Source organism: Papio anubis, chromosome 12, assembly GCF_008728515.1.
Source record: "Papio anubis isolate 15944 chromosome 12, Panubis1.0, whole genome shotgun sequence".
Taxonomy (NCBI): Eukaryota; Metazoa; Chordata; class Mammalia; order Primates; family Cercopithecidae; genus Papio; species Papio anubis.
In genome coordinates this window covers 95,184,303-95,205,091 of record NC_044987.1, presented here as the reverse complement: position 1 = coordinate 95,205,091, position 20,789 = coordinate 95,184,303, and the positions used below count along the sequence as shown (strand labels likewise).

General features: G+C 43.8%; 1 protein-coding gene across 2 annotated transcripts in view; it reads right to left on the bottom strand.

The window, feature by feature from the left end:
• The window catches only part of TRIM44 (tripartite motif containing 44), a 190,262-nt gene that overhangs the window by 25,633 nt on the left and 143,840 nt on the right, over positions 1-20,789 (bottom strand). Inside the window, exon 5 of one of the 2 annotated variants that reach the window (XR_001894842.2) lies at positions 19,090-19,160. The exons of the other annotated variant lie outside the window; for it this stretch is intronic. The gene's annotated coding sequence lies outside the window, so the exon portion shown is untranslated. The remainder of the gene's footprint in view (positions 1-19,089; positions 19,161-20,789) is intronic. 2 annotated transcript variants of the gene reach the window in all.

The following is a 20,789-nucleotide window of genomic DNA, read 5'->3' as shown; positions in this document are numbered from 1 at the left end:
TGGTTTCTGAACCCATGTGTATCAGCAACGTATATCGGTTCCAGGTCAGCGTGGGTGTCACATCCAGTGCGGTGACCCTGCATTTGTCCCAAGCTGGCCCTTCGGCTGAGACCGTATCAGCCCATCACACCTTTTTTTATAAAGCCGGCTGTCTCTGGGTGACGAGGTACACGGCAGACTATTATATCCTGTGGTTTTGATCCCATTGTGTCACTCCTGGCTGGTAGCAAAATGTGCTCTTTGGTCTGTGACAATCTAATGTAGGGTATCATGTCAACAGATGGGGCATTCCGTCCACCCTCAGATGGTGGTGCTGGCAGAAGCACTGTAGGAAAAAAAAAAGTATGACACATTGGGCTCAAAGCCACAAGATAAAGTCGTCTTCCATGTACCTCATCACCCAGAGACAACTTGAAAGAGAAAAATATGGCCAAATGACTTGGGGAAGTCTCAGCTAAAAGGCCAGCTCAGGGACATCTTGCAGGGTTGGGACACTGGAGGTGGTACATGGACTGTTGCCTTTTTCCTTCCAGACCCCTGACCAACAAGCAGAGCCATTGCCTACTGCCAAGGAGTCCACACTTCCACACAGTAAGCAGCGTACTGCTAGCAGCTCTGCCCACAGAGTAGATTTCCCTCTACCGCTATTTCTAGGCCTGCTTCTGTGTGAGGCTGTAATATGGCACAGTCCATTTCCGGCTAGGGTCAACTTTGTATTAATGCTAGTAGATCATGAATATAACCAAGTCCTATTGAGTGGCTCAGAGGGATATCAGTTTCAAGTGGGACAGTGGGGCTCAGAGGGTAAAAAGGACTCCCCAGAATGTCCAAGCAGCAGTACAAGTTTCCCTGCCACTTAGGAGGTATGACCCAGCAGATCCAATAGTACTAGAGGTATCCATGCAGATGATAATGCTGCAGGAGTTTTAATAAACTTCAGCAAGAGAGGTGTAGCGGACCTCTAGGGTTCTTCAGCAAGGCCATGCATTGAGTCTGGTGTGCTCTCAAGCCCTGCCAGAGACTAAATGCCTGACCACGGGACACCAAATGACTACATGGCACCACAGATGTTCACTGTGATCTGAGTACTATGAATCCAATGAGTCATAAGGTTGGGTGGATAGAGCAATAATCCATTGCACAATAAAAATGATACAGTCAGGGCTGGGTGTGGTGGCTCACGCCTGTAATCCCAGCACTTTAGGAGACTGAGGCAAGTGGATCACAAGGTCAGGAGATGGAGACTATCCTGGCCAACATGGTAAAACCCCATCTCTACTGGAAAAAAAAAAAAAATTTTAGCTGGGCGTGGTGGCATGCACCTGTAGTCCCAGCTAACTTGGGAGGCTGAGGCAGGAGAATTGCTTGAACCCAGGAGGTGGAGGTTGCAGTGAGCCAAGATTGCTCCACTGCACTCCAGCCTGGCGACACAGTGAGACTCCGTGTAAAAAAAAAAAAAATATATATATATATATACACACACACACACATATATATACACACACACACACACACACACACACATATACATACAGTGAAGATGTGGCCTGACCAAATACAGAAGGCACAAGCAAATGACACGAACAAGTGGCCCAGACTCCCATGGCACCTACCCCTTCTGCACCAATGCATCTCTCAACAGAAGGACAACGGAGAGGTCTATTGCTTTCCTTGCCATACAAAGGAGAGCTGCTTTTGACCTCCCTGTTATTACAGAATAAGGAAAAGCAATAATTCACCATATCAACAGCCATGTATCAAATGTCAGAGGTACCACCAGTGGCAGAGCAGCTGTGCTGCCACTGGGGCTACCTCCTGGTGAAGTTGACAGTAACCTACCACCATCCTCCATGATGTGTCCGGTTTTTGCAAAGGCTAAAAAAGTGCATTGAATAGAAGTGTGATGGGAGCCACTATCCCTGTACGCTTTAAGTCCTCAAAAGTAGCAGTAATCTCTGTAATTCCTCTTAAAATGAAGTATTGCTTCTGAGTTACTATCTTGGCCAGGACAAAGGGTAGTTTCCATATGGCCCCTCCTATCAAAATGACTTTTAACTTGTAAGCCAGGGAGCCAGCGTGAGGGATCTGTTATCTGTTAATTATATTCATCCCAACTATGCATTCTAGCCAGAGTTATTGAGAACCAGAGAAATAAACAAGGGATGGATTCATGGACTTTCCCCCTGTTCAAAGTTACCCTGGCAAAAGGCAAATAGTTCTCTCTGGGGGAAAGATAAATTATGAGTTCATATCAGTATTTCCAATTAAAACCTTAGATTACAGAGTCTTAACTCATTTGAGTTTTTACTTGTCTCTCGTCTTTTGGGCTAAAACGTCTTGGTTCATAATAAAAGCACATATTTGCTGATCCTGAAATATGCATTGGATAGTTTCATAATGACAATACCAATAGTTTCCTCTCTGTATGAGACTATCCTTGCTCACTCATGTTTGGCGCCAATCTCTGTAGGGGATTATACATCTCTGTCCTGTTGGACTCAGGCTGTGTGTCTTTCTTTGGCCAATAAAATGAGAGTGGAATAAGAATAACATTGGTCATTTACAGGAAGAAGGTCTAAGAGCCTCAGTACCTTTTTTCTCTGCTTCAATGACTATCACGATATTCCAGACAGGTGCTCTTCCTTCAGCCTGAGTTATGGAGGGAAGACAACATGGACCAGAGCTGTAGCTACATACAATAAACATGTATGTAGCATGGGAGAAAAGAACCTTTGTTGTTGAAGGCACCTTGATTTGGATTTATTTGTTACTATAACATAACATGATCTAGTCTATCTTGATTTATAGAGCATTGAATGCAGTTTAATATTTCTTCATGGTTCTTTCTAGTCCTTAGGATATATATCCCATTAAGGATATACTGTCAAAATACTATTGTTTTTAGAGTCATTTGCAGCAATTCTTCTTTATGTGGTTAAATCACCAACCTAATACATAATCATTATCACTTGTTTCCATTTTTCCAACTTGTATTAATTTCTTTTTTGTCTTTTATTTATTTTTTATTTTTTGAGACAGGGTCTCGCTTTTTTGCCCAGGCTAAGTGCAATGGTATAATCATGGCTCACTGTAACCTTGACCTCCTGGGCTCAAGTGATACCCCCACCTCAGCCTCCTGAGTAGCTGGGACTACAGATGTGTGTTACCATGCCTAGCTTTTTTATTTTATTTTTATTTTTTTGTAGAGATAGGGGTCTCCCTATGTTGCCTAGCCTGGTCTCAAACTCCTGGCCTCAAATGATCCTCCCACCTTGACCTCCCTAAGTGCTGGGATTACAGATGTGAGCTATGACATCCTCCCTCCTTTTCATCTTTATTTACGTTTGTGTTTTTATTTGAAACACTGACACTGTTCCAAAGTTAAAATATACAACAAACTACAGTACAGTTAAGTCTAGGGTCCATCTCTGTCTCTCCAGCATATTCTTTCCCTTTCCTTATAGGTCTCCATCTTAACTGTTTTTGGTTTATCCTGCTATTACTATCTTTTGGTAATATAAACAAATATATATTTTTATTCATTACTCCCCTTTCTTCAAAAAAGAGAGCATACCAGAAACACTTTCCTGTCCCTTGCCTTTCTTAGTTAACAATATATCTGGAAATATAAGTATATATAGAAATCATTCCTATTCATTTTTATAGCTGTTTAATACTCCATTGTATGGATGCACCATAATGGATCTAACCAGTCCTCTACTGATAGACATTTGGACTGTTTCTGTTCTTTTACTATAATGATTGGCAATGGATATCCTTGCATATATGTCATTTCATATTTTTGCCAGCTTATTTTTGAGATAGATTCCTAGAAGTGGTATTGCCATGTCAAAGGTTAGATGAATTTGTAATTTTGCTAGACAGTCCCAATTTCCCTCCATAATGGCTTTTCTTTTGCATTTCTGCCAGCAACTTATGAGAGAATCTCTTTTCCAACAGCCTTATCAAGAGTAGGTAGTCAGACTTTGGATTTTTGCCAGTCTAATAGGGGAGAAGTGATATTTCTGTGTACTTTTAACTTGCCTTTTTCCTATCCTGAGGAAGCTGAGTTTCTTGCCATACGTTTAATGATCATTTGCATTTCCCTCCTGCAAACAGTTCATAAATTCTCATTTTTCTGTAGGGTCGTTGCTGATTTTTTTCTCAATTTTTAGAAGCTCTTTATCCATTGGGAATATTGATCCTTAGTTTATAAGCTGTATTTCAGATAATGCAAAATGGCACAATCCCATGGCATGTGCAGGGGAATTTGGGAATATCCAGCAGAATTACTAATGCATCTTCCCTTTGATGCAGCAACCCCACAGAGACCCTGGACTTGACATTGTTGAGCTGCTGAACCGGCAGTAGCCACCTCTAGACTTCTTGTTATGCAAGAAAAATGAACCCTTAGACTGACGGTGGTCAGTTTTTTGTTCGTTTTTGTTCCTTGAAGATGCTTCCCTACATGATATATATCTGTTTTTAAACATATCAAGCTATTATAAATATTTATTTAGATGTTTTTCTCTTCCACTAGCAGGTCAAGAATATCTATTCTTTTTCTCTAATCTCTACCGGTCACCTCTCTCCTTCTCATTTATCTCTTATATTTTCTTCCATTTTTTTCCCCACCATGATGTTATCATTAACCAGTGATTCAACTATCTAAAAGTAGGCTTTTGGCCAGGTGTGGTGGCTCACGCCTGTAATCCCAGCACTTTGGGAGGCCAAGGTGGGCAGATCACCTGAGGTCAGGAGTTCAAGACCAGCTTGGTCAACATGGTGATACCCTGTCTCTACTAAAAATACAAAAATTAGCCAGGTGTGATGGTGCATGCCTGTAATCCCAGCTACTCGGGAGGCTAAGGCAGGAGAATTGCTTGAACCCAGGAGGCGGAGGTTGCAGTGAGCTGAGACTGCACCACTGCACTCCATCTTGGGCAACAGAGCCAGACTCCATCTAAAAAAAAATTGAATTTAATTTAAAAATAAAAGTAGGTTCTGAGCCACAGTCTCATGCCTCCCTCCCCACCCCCACCCCCACACCCTGTGCACAGCAAGAGTTCCTAGGGGAAGCAGAAAGGTAATAAGAGTGGTTTTATATATTGTTTCTCCATTCTTCCTTTAGAATGAGCATGTGGAGACTAGAAGGTGGATGCCTTTTTACTGGGGCAGTGTGTGTGCTGTAGCTCTGTCTGCTCCAGAGATGTCCAAGGGAATTGTGGAATTGATTGGGCTATGTACAGAGGCTGGGCCCTGTCTGGCCTCCTCCTGTGCCAGCTCAGGCCTCCCCAGCTGTGTGTCTTCTTTGGCTACCACTCCTTTGGCCATATAAATGGTGTGTCTTCTCTCTCTGACCTAGGTGGAGCCCACATATTTCAAGGAAGTCTTATGCTTTGGCTCAACTTATGGCTGTGTTTCTCATTTCATATGGAAGTTTCCGAAGTCAGCACTAAAGTCTATAGACACTACCTTATCAAAATAAGAGCTCTAGGACCTAAGAATTTATATTCTGTGATATTTATTGTAACATCATTTGTAGTGGCAAAAAAAGGAAGTAACATAAATGCTTATCAATAGGTGCAATAAATGATGGTACATTCATACAATGGGGCATTTTTTATTGCTCCTTAAAAATGAGCTAGAGCTGGATCTGTTGCCCTGGAGAGATGGCAAGATATACTGTACTTCAAAAGCTACCACTGTGAACTATGTAATGTGTTCCTCTTTTTCTCTCTCTCTCTATATTTTTAGAAACAGGATCTCACTATGTTGCTCAGGCTGGAGTGTGGTGGCTATGCATAGGTGTGATTATAGTGCACTGCAGCCTTGAACTTCCGGGCTCAAGAGATCCTCCTGCCTCAGTGTCCCGAGTAGCAGAGACTATAGGCGTGTACCACCATGCCTGGCTTTCTCTGTATTTCTTAAATGACCAAAAAACCTTCCTTTATGGTGTCTACAGATTTGTTTACATTTTTGAATACTCCGTGTATGTTGGGCCCCAGTTTCTTCATGTGTAAATGGCAGATAACAATAGTACTTCTCTCATAAGGTTGTTTGGAGGATTAAGTGAGCTATAGTAGGTAATATATGAAAACAGGTCTGTATTATAACAAGCATTAAGACCTTTTGTGTACTGTTATTGTTTTCAGTGAACATAGATAAATATGTAGAGAGATGTTCTCAGGTTGTTAATACTGGTTGTAGTGTGTCAGGAGAGAAACACTGGAAAGAGAGAGAGAAACTGTGATTTTTGCCAAATGGAAATATTATTTATGGTAAAAATTAAAGTGGAAATGTGCAAATTAACATTCTAAGTTATATCTATGATATAATGAATATGAAAAATCTGTATGTGTGTAAAAATTAAAATATTGATTTAATTAGGTGACTGGAGTGTGGGCAATTTTTATCTCAGATTCTGTGGCTATTTCAATGTTGTTTTTCCTATCAACTATTTTAAAAGACAGCCTAGTACAGCTCCTGGCACATAGATACTCAACAAATGGTAGCTATTTCTATAATAATTCTGAGAATGGCTTTCCTAGCAGCTTCCTGTCCTTGGGAGCCCTCCAAACACCATGGCTGCTCACAGCAGCCCTTAAGGAGCTCCTCTCCCCTCCACTGGATTGCTGCTTAATTTTCCTGTTTGCACAGTTAATTTGGTTCTGTGACACTAAGCAGTGAGGAACCATGATGATCTTGACATTGGGGTGGGGAGGTGGTTGTAATTACAAGTAATGTAATCACAAGTCTCTGTGAGAGGGAAACAGAAGGTCAAAGCTAGAAGACGATGTGACAATGGAGGCAGAGATTGGAGTGGTGCACCCGTGAGCCAAGGAATGTGGGCAGCTTCTAGAAGTTGGAAGAAAGGAATGGTTTCTCCTGGGGTCTCCTGAAGGAAATCTTAAAAATACCTTGAGCCCCATAAGGCTCATTTTAGACTTCTGACCTCCAGAACCATAAAAGGATAAATTTGTGTTGTTTTAAGCCACTATGTTTATGGTAATTCATTTCAGTGGCAATAAGAAACTAGTACATGAACCTCAGCTAAAACAACTCTTAATGCCTTGGTTTCCTGCATACTCCTATTTTGCATGACTACAGCTGAATATCATGTTGTTCTTTCTCTTTGAATTCTTTCTGTGAACAAATCCTAATCTTTTCTCAGACAGATGAATGCCTTGGGCAGAAAGGTTTATGCTCAGAAAGGCAACTGTTTACATACATATTTACATTTACACAAATAACAAAACCAAGAAGACTGGAAGGAAATACACCAAAATATTAACAATGTTGGAAATATCAACTCATTTCCTGCCTTGAACTTTTATGGATTTTCCCAATTATCTCAAACAGGCATTTATTTTGTAATAAAAAGCATACTTTTACATGATTAGGTATGAGACAGTCTCAGTATTTACGTCATTCTCTAGTACTGTAGAAGTTAGTATAAGGGCTAGACCACCATGAGCTGGAAAGGTCAGGGAAGGTTTCACGAAGCAGGGAGGAATCTCAGCAAGGCCTGAAAGGGTAGGGATATGGTTTGGCTCTGTGTCCCCACCCACATCTCATCTTGAATTGTAATCCCTATGTGTTGAGGAAGGGACCTGCTGGGAGGTGATTGAATCATGGGGGCGGTTCCCCCCCACCATGCTGTTCTCATGACAGTGAGTTCTCACATGATCTGATGGTTTAAAAACGTTTGGCAGTTCCCCTCCCCTACTTCCGCCGCCATGTAAGACATGTCTTGCTTCCCCTTCACTTTCCACCATTGATTTTAAGTTTCCTGAGGCCTCCTCACGCATGCGGAGCTGTGAGTCAGTTAAACCTTTGTTTTTTTTTTTTTTTTGAGATGGAGTCTTACTCTGTCACCCAGGCTGGAGTGCAATGGCACGATCTTGGCTCACCGCAATCTCCGCCTCCTGGGTTCAAACGAGTCTCCTGCCTCATCCTCCCAAGTAGCTGGAATTGCAGGCATGCGTCGCCACGCCTGGCTAATTTTTTTATTTTCAGTAGAGAGGGGGTTTCACCATAATGGTCAGGCTAGTCTCAAACTCCTGACCTAAGGTAGTCCGCCCGCCTTGGCTTCCCAAAGTGCTGGGGAATTACAAGCGCGAGCCACTGCACCCAGCCTAAACCTCTTTATAAATTACCCAGTCTCAGGTAGTATCTTTATAGCAATGTGAAAATGGACTAATACAGATGGGCGTTTGAGAGGCACAGTAGCAGGCAGAAGGCATGCCTGGCAGTGGCCATGAAGTGAGCCAAGCACAAGAGTGCATTTTCCTGAGTTAATAAATAAACCCATTTGACTTAACGGGAACTTCTGCAGAGAATATACTACTACAAAGAAAAAATAATTTATCCAGCATTTATTTTATGCTGGGTACTATACTGAGGGCTTTGCTGCATTATCTCATTTTAATCCTCCGAACAGTCTCATGAGGAAGGTTCTAGAATTATCCTAAATATATAGATGAAGGGATGGAAAAACACAGATGCCACATAACTTGCCAGCAAGTGGTAGAGGCCAGATGTGAACCCCAAAATCGCTCAGAGCTTATGTTTGAGAGTGGGATTGGAGACGTAGGCTGAATAAGAATTTTTAAGGCTTTGAAATATAAGGTGTATTCATTTTCTATTGCCACAAATTTGGAAGCTTAAAATGACACCCATGTATTATGTCATAGTTCTGTAGGTCAAAAGTCCAGGCAGGACCATTTGGATGTCTCTTTAGGGTCTCATAGACCACAATCAAGGTGTTGCCAGACTGGGCTCTTATCTGGAGGCTCTGGGGGAGAAAATCGGCTTTTCAAGCTCATCCCAGTTCCTGGCCCAATTCAGCTTCTTGTGGTTTGTAGATTCTTGTTTCCTGGCTGGCTCATACTTCTAATTTCTGAATTCCTCTTCTGCCACCAGCTGAAGAACACTCTATACTTTTAAAGGGCTTGCTTGATTAAATTAGGCCCACCTAGATAATCTCCCCTTAGCTGTAAACGTAATTATGGACATGACAGCTCAACCTATTAATAGGTTCCACCCGCACTCAAAAGGAAACATATTATATATACACGGATGAGTGTCATGGGGTCATACTTATAATTCTGCCCGTCCCCACCCAGCCGAAAGTTCTGCTTTTTGTGTTGGTAAAGGATTGTTACTGGAGGTGTTATAGAGGGATGTGCCTTGCTGAGTACTGGGTTTTACAGAGATGACTGGGCCTGAGTGTGGAGCTGGGACTGAGACAAGGAAAGAGGGAAGACAGGGAGGCCCCGAGAGCAGGGGAGGGGCGTGAAGGCCATGAAGAGGGAGATTCGGGGGAGTGGAAAGGAGAAGACAGATGGGAAAGAAATTAAGGAGAAAGGCTTTCTGGGGCTTGGTGATTGATTTTGTAGGGCTCTCAACCTTTGGAACACGTTTGTAGTCATAATTTCCTCTGACCCTCCTTACACACCTGTGAGGCAGAAGGCATTATTCTTTCCACTTGACAAGCGAGGGAACTGGCAAGTCCCCGCACATCTCTGTGCCTCGAAGGTCACACTATGGATCTGTGGCCCAGGTCACTGGATTTAGCCTGACCCTTCCTGGAGCTCAGGAAAAAGAAATTGTGTTGGATAGATTTGTGGCCTTATATTCCTGTACCATCCTTACTCCTGCCATCCTCCTCGCTTGGGCCCATAGGCAGTTCCTTTCCAAGGGAAACAGCTGGGGAAGTTGATTGACAGGCATACTGCTGAGGACAGGAGAAACTGCTTTTAGATTCCTGAACCCTCTGCATTCTTAGGCTTGAAGAAGGTGGAAGTAGGCAGGCGGAGAGGGCAGAGAGAGGATTTTCCTCATCTCTGTAAAGTAGGGAGAGAGAATTAAAAAAAAAAAACCACTCTGAAAAGAGAATGGGAGGGGCTCAGAAGGGTGGAGAGTGAAAGCGGGGTGGAGCGGCCCATTGGCACCTGTTGATTATAGGTGATACACATCTACAGAGAAAAAACAGGCATTGCAGAGATTCAACAAGAAAAAAATACCCACTCACAATCCTGCAAGGCAGAAATAACCCCTTCTAAGATTTTAGAGCCAAAGTTCCCAGGTTTTGTATGTGTATGCGTGCATTCTGTAACAAGTACCTACTGTTCTAGAATCTGTTTTGTGGTTGATCACTATTGATGATAGCTGTCAGGGATGGGCCCCTGGGGCCATCAGAGTATCTGCATCTCCCAGAAAATTTCGGCAGAGGCTATTCCCTATCCCCCTCACCCTGCCCCCATGACCAGTGGACAGGCAAGCCCCCACAGGCTGGGGGAGGGGAGGCTGGGGGTGCGGGTCCAGGAAAGCAGTCCACTTAGCCTGCTGCCCTAGGCTGCCTATTCTTCAAAAACAAATCACAAAAAAAAAAAAAAAAAAAAAAAAAAAAACAACCACCTCATTCTATTAAGAAACCTAACCCAGTAATCTCAGCCTTCCAATGCTGACTTTTTCTCCAGTCTGCCTGAGTAGGAGAAAAGCAGAATGAAGCATTTAAAATGGCATGTATTGATTGTCTTGGCTCACCAAAAGAGGGCACTTTTACTGGCCTTTCAAATGACAATTTATTCAATAGTGAAAAAGTAACTCAATTTGAGAGAGGCACTCCTTAGGAGTTGCGTTTTTGCCACATAAATTATGTCATTATCATTGTTCACTTGTCATTCTCTGGAAGCCACTGGGCAAAGCACAGTTCCTGGCACGCAGGAGGCAATCAATGAAGGCTGTTGAATTAATGAGACTATAACTGGCAGGGAAGTTCAAATTTCAGAGACTTGGGAAGTTTGATGTGGTATGCAATGAGTTGAATTTGCAAAGTTTATCCCCTTTGGTCAGTACGAGGAAGATCACAGGGTTGAGAATCAGCCTGACAGGTTCCAAATCTTTTCCTTCTTAGCTCTAGCAATACTTCACAGCCTGGTTTCTTTGTTAATAACGGGGTAGACCTCTTTAGCACGTCTGTTGCGAGGATTCAAATAGACTCTCCCTGCCAAATGTTCTACAGACCAGAACAAAGAAGGTATCAGCAATACTCCTGGACAGTGGTACTACTAGATCCTATTTTGCTAGAGACTGGGGTTTGATTTCCCAAAGGGGAGGCAGCCATGTCTTGAGTCTAGTGAAATAGCTGCTTTTTTTTTTTTGGACGGATTCCTGCTCTGTTGCCCAGGCTGGAGTGCAGTGGCATCATCTCTGTTTGCTGCAACCTCTGCCTCCTGGGTTCAACTGATTCTCCTGTCTCAGCCTCTTGAGTAGCTGGGATTACAGGTGCCCGCCACCATGCCTGGATAATTTTTGTATTTTTAGTGAAGACAAGATTTTACCATGTTGGCCAGGCTGGTCTCGAACTCCTGACCTCAGGTGATCCATCCACCTCGGCTTCCGAAAGAGCTAGGATTACAGGCGTGAGCAAATGCACCGGGAGGAAATAATTGTTGAATAAACAAAATGTTTCTCTTTACCTTCCAAGGGCTCTTCCTTGCCTGCAATTCCAGAAACTGCCACTAGGGCCAAAGAGGTGGGTCAACTCAGGATTGCAATGGGCCATTTTTCTGTGCTCAAATGATCTGAATTTCTTTCCCCACAATAAAAGGATCTATTTGCATACTAGTTTCTTACTTATTTCATTGTTGAAGTCCTGAGGTGCATCCTTGCTTGGAGCTGTCAGTTGAAGATAAGACAGAGGATACATGTGCAGAAACCCTTGCAAGTTTCTGGGTTCTTGCACGTTGGATCAGCTGATGACAACTTGGGAGAGACTGCCTGAGCTCAGTAGTTGAGACCAGCCTGGCCAACATGGTGAAGCCCTATCTCCACTAAAAATACAAAAATTAGCTAGGCGTGCCTGTGGTCCCAGCTACTCGGGAGGCTGAGGCATGAGAACCACTTAAACCCAGGAGACATTAAACCCAGGAGGCAGAGGTTGTAGTGAGTGGAGATGGCACCACTGCACTCCAGCCTGGGTGACAAAGCAAGACTCTGTCTCCAAACAAAAAAAAAGGAAAGTAAACAATAAGAAAATATGACATAATGGTAGGTAGTAGTAGGTGTTCCAAATACAAATAAAGCATGGTAAGGAGATAGAGCACTATGGAGGTAATATTTGGGTTGACAATGTAAGAGTAAGACTTTGTAGATATTTGAGGGGAGAGGAACATTCTAGGTAGAGGAAATAATGCAAAGGCAGGAGTATGCTTTGGATATGAGGAGCCAGGAGACCAGCATGACCAGACAGCAGTGAGCAGGGGGAAGGTGGAGGGAGATAAAGTTGTAGAAATGGCCAGGGCCCAGATCATGAAACCTTAGAGGATGTGGTAGTGATTCGAGATTCTATTCTAAGTGTTCTGGGAAATCGTGAAAGAGTTAAAATTAAAATTAAAGTTAGATTATGGCAATCTACAATTGCATAGTAGATTGCCATAATCTAACTTTAATTTTCAAATGACCACTATAACTGATCTAAGAAGAAGATTGTAGTGGAGAAGAATAGTCAGGGAGACAAGTTAGAAGCCTGCTTCAATCAACCGGGTCAAAGGGGATGGTGGGTTGGACTAGACTGGTAGTGACACAGATGAGAAGTGACAAGAGTTCAGATGGATTTTGAAGCCAGAGTTGACAGGATTTGCTGATGGATTACATGTAGGAAAGAGAGAAATTAGAGCTGATGTGACGGTTAGCCTTATTCAGAATGTGCACTCAGGCACGGGCCAAAATCACTCATGTCCTGACCCCAAAGAGACTATAGGTCAGCGGTCTCCAACCTTTTTGGCACCAGGGACTGGTTTCATGGAAGACAATTTTTCCACAGATGGGGTGGTGTGGGAGGATGGTTTCAGGATGAAACTGTTTCACCTTGGATCATTAGGCATTATTTAGATTCTCATAATGAGTACGCAATCTAGATCCCTCACATGCACAATTCACAATAGGGTTCACACTCCTATGAGAATCTAATGCCACTGCTGATCTAACAGGAGGTGAGCTCAGGAGGCAATGCTTGCTCGCCACTCACCTCCTGCCAAGGACTGGTACTGGTCCATGGCCTGGGTACTGGTGACCCCTGCTGTAGGTACTATGACAGGAATCTTAAAAGAAAAAGTCCTAAAATTTTGGAGCCAAACATGTCTGGGGGTGGGGGGTGGGGTGGGGAAAGGCTACTGGAAGAAAGATTCTAATATGATTGTAGAGTCGGAATACTTGGCTTCAAATCTAGATCCACGTCTTACTGTGTGACTGAGGGCAAATTATTTTATTTTTTTAAATCTCAGTTTCTTCCTCTAGAGAATGAAGATGATAATTTCTACTTCCTGGAGCTGCTGTATGAATTTAATGAAGTACTCTGTGAAAAGCTCTTGGCATAGAGCTTGGCCTATAGTAAACAGTCAAAAAAATGACTATGCAACAGCCAACTCCTACTCACAACTCGTTGGCTTGAGAATCATGTATTATTATTGCTCATGAGTCTACATGTCAGCTTGGAAGCTCTGCTGATCTGGCCAGGCTTGGCTGATTTTGTGTCAGTGGCCAGTAGGCAGGTTGGCTGGGAGCTTGCTAGTCTAGGATGGCCTCACCCACATGTTTGGAGATTGGTAGGCTGTAAGCTGGAACAAGGGGGTAAATGGGTCATGTGTGGCTCCTCATACAACAAGCTAACCTGGGTTTACTCACATGTTGGTGGCAGGGTCCCAATGGAGAGTGTGGCCTCTTGAGGCCTAAGCTTAGAATTGGCCCCATGTCACTTCTGATGCGTTCAAATAGCCAAAGCAAGCCACAAGTTAATCCAGATTCAACGTGTGGGGAAACAGTCAAGTATTAGATGAGAAGAACTGTAAAGACACATTGGAAATGGTGTGGATGAAGGAGGGAAGATGAATCGGGGCCATTTTTGTAATCAATTTACACATGTTAGGTACCATCATCATTGTAGTAGTGGTAGTGATGATAGTGTTGACAGTTTTGTACCCTGGAGAAAGCCAAGCCACAGGGCTCCTGGGTCCCATCCTCCCAAGAGTGGGGCTCTAGAACGGCCAGAAGAGCAGGAAAGTACTGTTCATCTGCATCTCTCAAGCTGAGCATTTCCAGCTTCAGAATCAGCTAACTCCTGCTCAAAACCATGAGCATGCAGAGTGGTGGGTTCCAGCTTCCCCTAGGTGGCCCTCATCAGACTGCAGTGCAGGAGATGGACCTAAGGAAAAAGCTGACAGGTGGGTGTTATTAGCTGCTGAGAATTCTGAATTTATCCTACAGCAGTGACTGCAGGCTTCCCAATGAATATGCAGAATGTCCTGGAGGAAAGTGAACAGGTTGCAGCATGTGGTACTCTTGGCACGCAGGAGGTCCCTGTCTTTATCCATTTGGGCTACTATAACAAAGTACCCTAGACTGGGTGGCTTAAGAACAACAGAAATTTAGTTCTCAAAGTTCTGGAGGCTGGAAAGTCCTAGATCCAGGCACTGGCAGATTCCACATCTGGCAAAGGCCTGCCTCCTGGTCCATTGATAGTTGCCAGAAGAGGTAAGGGGGCTCTCCAGGGCCTCCTTTTTTGTTTGTTTTGAGGTGGAGTCTTGCTTTTTCATCTAGGTTGGAGTGCAGTGGCACAGCCTTGGCTCACTGCAACCTCCGCTTCCTGGGTTCAAGCGATTCTCCTGCCTCAGTCTCCAGAGTAGTTGGGATAACAGGCATGTGCCACCAAGCTTGGCTAATTTTTGTATTTTTAGTAGAGACAGAGTTGCACCATGTTGATCAGGCAGGTCTTGAACTCCTGACTTCGTGATCCGCCTGTCTCAGCCTCCCAAAGTGCTGGGATTACAGGGGTGAGCCATCTTGCCCAGCCTCCAGGGCCTCTTTAATAAGGGTGCTAATCCCATTCGTGAGGGCTCCGCCCTCATGAACTAATCACATACTCAAAGCCCCACTTCCTAATACCGTGATGCTGGGGGTTAGAATTTCAACATATGAATTTTAGACATAAACATTCAGTCCATTGCAACTTCTGATAAAGCTGATGAGACTTTTTTTTGGGATTCTGGAGTCTCTTTTTCTATGGCTTTTCCTCCTTTGAGCATTCTCAGGAAGAGAGAAATTACTTCCTAAAGTAGTGACTCACTAACAGCAAAATCTCCAGCATGTGTCGTGTGTGTGTGTGTGTGTATGCGTGTGCATATGCATGGTGGTAGATGAAGGTGGGGAAGGAGAGAGGGGACTACTTAGGGTAAGGGACAGAAACAGATCTCTGCCTCCGATCAGGAGTACTTTTGGAGTGGCACTGCCAAAGATAGCTTTAGAGATAGGGTTAAAAACAATCCACAAAAATTCCATGCCAAGAGACAGAGAAGAGGCAGAGAGCCTCTATTTTTCTCAATTTGTTCTCACAAATGCCTTTGGTTGGCACAAAGTGCTTCTTCACAGCTCTGAAAATCACCCAGTGCAGGGTTAGCCAGACTAGACCTACTAGAGGCTTAACAGGATTATGCTTGAGCATCAGCTAGGCTTTTTTTTTTTTTTTTTTTTTTAAGGGGACCACTCAGGACTGAGTGAAATTAGCTGTGTTTCCAAAGGACCTGTTAACTAGGCAAATAGCTGAAACACATAGAGCTTAATCCTTGCATGAGTTGTAGGAGCTTGTAAGTGAGGACTAGGGCTGGTTGGGAGATGGAAGCTCTAGTTGGGCTGTGTGATTTGGAGCAAGTTTCTTCCCTCTCTGTGCCTTAGTTTCGTCATATACATGGCAATAAGTTGGAACAGACAATCCGAAGGTTCCCTCCAGATACAAATTCTCTTGAATGTATGTAATAGACTATTTACTTACCTGTAGCTTAAACAGAAAGGGGTTTATTTTATACAAATTCAGAGTTAAGCAGTCCAGGACTGATGCGGCAGCTTAATGATTCTGTATGACCCAAGCTATTTCTTTTTCCTGCTTTGCCACACTTAAGAGGATTGGCTTGTTGCCTCATGGTCACTCACCTCCAAGCATCACATCTTTGTTCTATGCAGATAAAGGGAAAGGGCAAAAAGAGAATGAAGGTTGACATCAACAGAGTCTGTCCTGATTTATAAGGGAAGCAAGGGCTTTGCTAGAAGCCCCAACCTAAGGATTTATACTTATGTCTCCTTAGCCAGAAGTGTGCCTCATGGCCACATAACTGGTGACTAGGAGCTCTGGATGGGTGTTGGGTTAGCCAATCTACAGGGTTGGCTACAAACAATAAATACAAATTCATATAGCCTTGAGGGAGCATCCTTGGGTCTTCATGTCCATGGGAACTCTGGCCAGGTAGCTGGCCTCCTAATGGCCTGCAAAGAAGTTGTCTCTCTGGGAATATTTTCCACATCATCCCATAGGACTGTAAGTTCCACTAAGACACCAACATTGTTTTCTTGATCTCAGTTGGATCTTCAGGACCCAGTGCAGGACCTGGTATCTTACAGGTACATGACAAACATTTGTGAATGAATGTGTGTCCCATCAACATGTTTGGACCTTAATGGACTGGGCTACTCAGGAGATGAGGGTTCGGGGTAACTGGATTCTCTGACAGCCTGAGGATGAAGCAGAAAGGCTGATGATCTCAAATTCCAACAACACTGCTTGAGTGTCTTCCAGGTCTAAGGTTCCAAGGTAAAAAAATATATATATGCTATATATATTTGTCATAGTCATATAGCATATATGCTATATGTGTCATAGTCAGGGTCCTGCAGTAAACAGATGGCACAATCAGGGTAACAGGGGAGAGTTTAGTAAGAGACTGATAACAAAGGTGTGGCAGGGTTAACGGAAACCAATAAAGGGTGGTGAAGTTCTGGGGCTAGACAGACTGGGGAGCTGCTACCACCACTGGGCTGAAAGGGGAAGGGGAGGAAGTGGATTCCCAAAGAAAAAGAGTGATAGCTGCATCTGGATCTGTGGCTACGGCTGAATGGAGATCTGGAACTGCAGCTGTAGAAATGGTCTGCTTGATAGGAGATGGAGAGGAGCATAGACTCTGGCCACTGCCACAAGCTGGGGAAATAAATTCTGCCATCTCCCTTTCTTTCTATCCACTGATCACCTGTTGATGCATCTCAGTGCTGAACCCTACTGGAAACTAGAGGGGAGGGGTCCCATTGATGCAGCCCATTGAGATAAAACTCCAGGGCACAAAGCTAGGGGGAGAAGAGTGGTGTGATATTGTGACTTGTAATAAGAAATATATATATTTGGTCTTTGTCCTCATTCTCAAGCACAGAGCTCCTAAAACTCTTGGAATCTCTTAAGTGATAGGAGTAGTAAAGGTGAATGGAGTGTCTTGTGTTATTCATAATAAGCCCCTTTCAACCACACCTGAGTTTATGTAAACGAGGTGACTTTTGGAATTTCAAGCCTTCCCCCAACCCCCCCACCCCAGTTTCCTCTGGGAGGACAGAGGGACTGAAGACTGACTTGATCACCAATGGCCAATGATTTAATCAGTCATGTCTATGTAATGAAGCCTCCATAAAAACCCAAAAGGATGAATTTTGGAGAGCTCTTAGGAAGGCATACATGTGGAGGTTCTGGGAGGGCGGCACCTGGAAGATAGAATGGAAGCTCCTCCCACTCCCCATACCTTGCTCTATGCATGTCTCCCATGTGTTCCTGAGTTTTATCCGTTTATAATAAGTTACTGATCGAATCAGTGAACTATTTTCCTGAGTTCTGTGAGTTGTTCTAGCCCAAATGGTTGAACCTCAGGAGGTCGTGTGAACCTCTGATTTATAGTCAATCAGTCAGAAGCATGGGTGACAACCTGAGCTTGCAATAGATGTTTGAAATGGGGCAATCTCATGGGACCAAGCCCTTAACTTGTAGGATTTAGATGTTATCTCCAGGTAGATAGTGTCATAATTGAGTTAAGTTATAGGACACCCAGTTGGTGCCCACCAAGAAGTGGAGAATTATTAATACTTGGTGTGGGACAACCCTCTCCCTCCCATACTTGGTCAAAGAAGTGTTCTGTGTTCAGTGTGGGCATGGAGAAAAACAGTTGCTTTTTCCTATACAAGTCAGGAGAGTGGCAGGTGTGGGGAGGTAGATGGAGGAACTCTGGCACAATGTATAATTTGACTTTCTCATGATTACTCTTTTAGGTGGATATTACTGTGCTTACTTTTAATGGCAAACAGAGGCCCAGAGTAGTTCAGTCACTTGTCCAAGTTCACACGGCTTGTTGGTGGCAAAGCCTGGACTAGAGCGCAGATCGTCTGACTCCCACTGCTTGTTCCATGCCACCTGCCAGACCAGCCTCCTAGGGTGACAGCCTGCTCATTTCTTTGGCTTCTGGATTCTTGTTGGGAATGATAAGACCAGGGTGGGAAAGACCTGCCTTTCTGTGGCAGAATGAATTCTGCAAAGTGCAGGATTGGAAGTTGAGTGACAGGGATGTGGATTTTCTGTTTAAGCCTCTTCATAAAGGAAAGAGAACTGGGTCAGCTGTCAGCAGGGCTGAGTAGTGGGTGGGCCCCACTAACAATAGGTATTATTTATTGAACCTCCGCTATGTGCCAGAAACTGTGTTAAATGCTTCATGTACCTTATCACTAACCCTCCAAAAGCCTATTCTTTCCATTTTATTGGCCTGAAAACTGAAACACAGAGAGGTTAAAATACTTGTTAAAGGTAGAAATAGGATTCAAAATCAAGACCGTCTAGCTACAAAGGCAAAGCTCTTTCCTTTACTCTAACGGTTGTCCTTTGGAAGCCTGCAAGCCGATTTTGACCCACTTGGACCTCAGGAATTTTGTTGAAAAAACTAAAATCAGTGGCCAACACCATAAAAATTGTACAATTTCAACAAAAAATATAGATATCTGACTTCTACTTAAAAAAATTGGAAGGTCAGAAGCCCTGGACCTACCTTCTTATATGGCAATAATTGGCTGAAACTGAATAAGAGCATCTCCCTTTAGATGGGGTATTTGTTCTCATTTCTGCTACAGTCCCTGCTACTCTTTATTATCTCCAGTTCTGAGGCTGACAATCAGTTGCCACTTCTTATCCTGCCTGGACTGTTGGTTCTTTTATGCTCAGCCCAGTTCACTTACATATATTGACTGCTTGGCTCCAGTAGGCATTTGGGCTTGTGTCTCCAAAGTGCCCACTTCATCCAAGATGTCTGTTGGGGCAGAAGAAGCAAGTATTGGACCTCCTATTTATATGTATGGTCTCATTCCTTATTAATGTTCATTTGCATGTTTCATAATATACTTAATATATTAATACAGTAGTCAATACAATAGTCATGGCTGTAATTTATAAATAAATCATGCATATACATTGGAGGTATTTGCTCAGAATCATTTTTCTGACAGGACTCCAAGATGGAAGATTATTCTCAATCACTAAATTTATTATTATTATTATTATTGTTATTATTATTTGAGACAGAGTCTCATTTTGTTGCCCAGGCTGGAGTACAGTGGTATGACCTTGGCTCACTGTAGCCTCTGCCTCCCGGGTTCAAGTGATTCTCCTGCCTCAGCCTCCCGAGTAGCTGGGATTACAGGCATGCACCACCACGCCCGGCTAATTTTTATATTTTTAGTAGAGACTGGGTTTTGCTATGTTGGCCAGGCTGGTCTTGAACTCCTGATCTCAAGTGATCCACCCACCTCAGCCTCCCAAAGTGCTGGGATTCCAGGTGTGAGCCACTGTGCTCAGCCTCAATCACTACCTTTACACTAGTTGTGAGACATTTCTTCCAATAGTCAAAGGAAGAAAAATCCCTTTGACTCCTGGGCCCATATTTTTTTTTTTTTTCATTTGGAAAGTGGAAATATTGATAGTCTACCTTGAAGGATTGTTTCAAAATTCCAAGCACCCAGCAAACTGTAAAGTGCTCAGCAATAATAGCAGAAAGCCACCCTGGGAGAAGCCAATGGGTACTGCACATGGTGGCTGCTCCTCTCATGTCAATGTCACTCTGGATGAGTGGTTGGAAGGCTCCCTGTAGGGTGTGGAGTCATAACGCCAGAGCTGCCAGCTGACCTGGCTCAACCCTCTGCACAGCAGCAACAAGGATTGATTTTCAGGTTCATTAGTGCTGTTGATGTGCTCCTGGGGAAGACAACAGGCCCTGCTCTCATTAAAGAGAAGCAGTTGCTCCATTTCCGTCCACCTTCCCCTCACCTCCAGCCTACACTTGGTCCCTCAGGGAGAACATTTCCCATTTCCTTCAACCCCACTGGCTTCCTTTGTCCTTGGGTTCATTCCGGCTTGGGGAGCGTCAAGATTTAATGGTGACTCAAACCCAGGTGAGGGTGTCAGCTGAGTGCTTGCCTTAGTTGTGGTCACGACAAGGTTCCCTCCCACCTGAAGGGAAAAGATGACCCTGAGACTAGGCAGCTGATAGCTTCTCAAGGGCAGGCCAGGCTGAGAGTGGGGGCTTAGGGGTCCTGAAGACAGGCCCTTTGGTGCACACAGTGGGTTAGGGTAGAATCTGAATGTTGGCTGAGGCTCTGGGACAGGATGCCCCAAGCGCTCACTTCTTCCATTCCAATGACCAAGGATGATTTTAGAGTTGCTCAAATCACCAAGGTATTAAGAGGTCAAATTAGCCAGGATTTACAGCCTATGACAGCATGGAGCAAGAAGACCCAAATGTCCGGCTCTGCACAGGACCAAGGACTTTTGGTGCTAAAACTAGGAAGTTCAGGGCAAGCTGGGGTGGTAAATGGACGTCCTAGATGGAGCTGGAATTCAAAATCTTGCAATCTGTCTCCAAAGCCTACGTGCCGAGAAGATC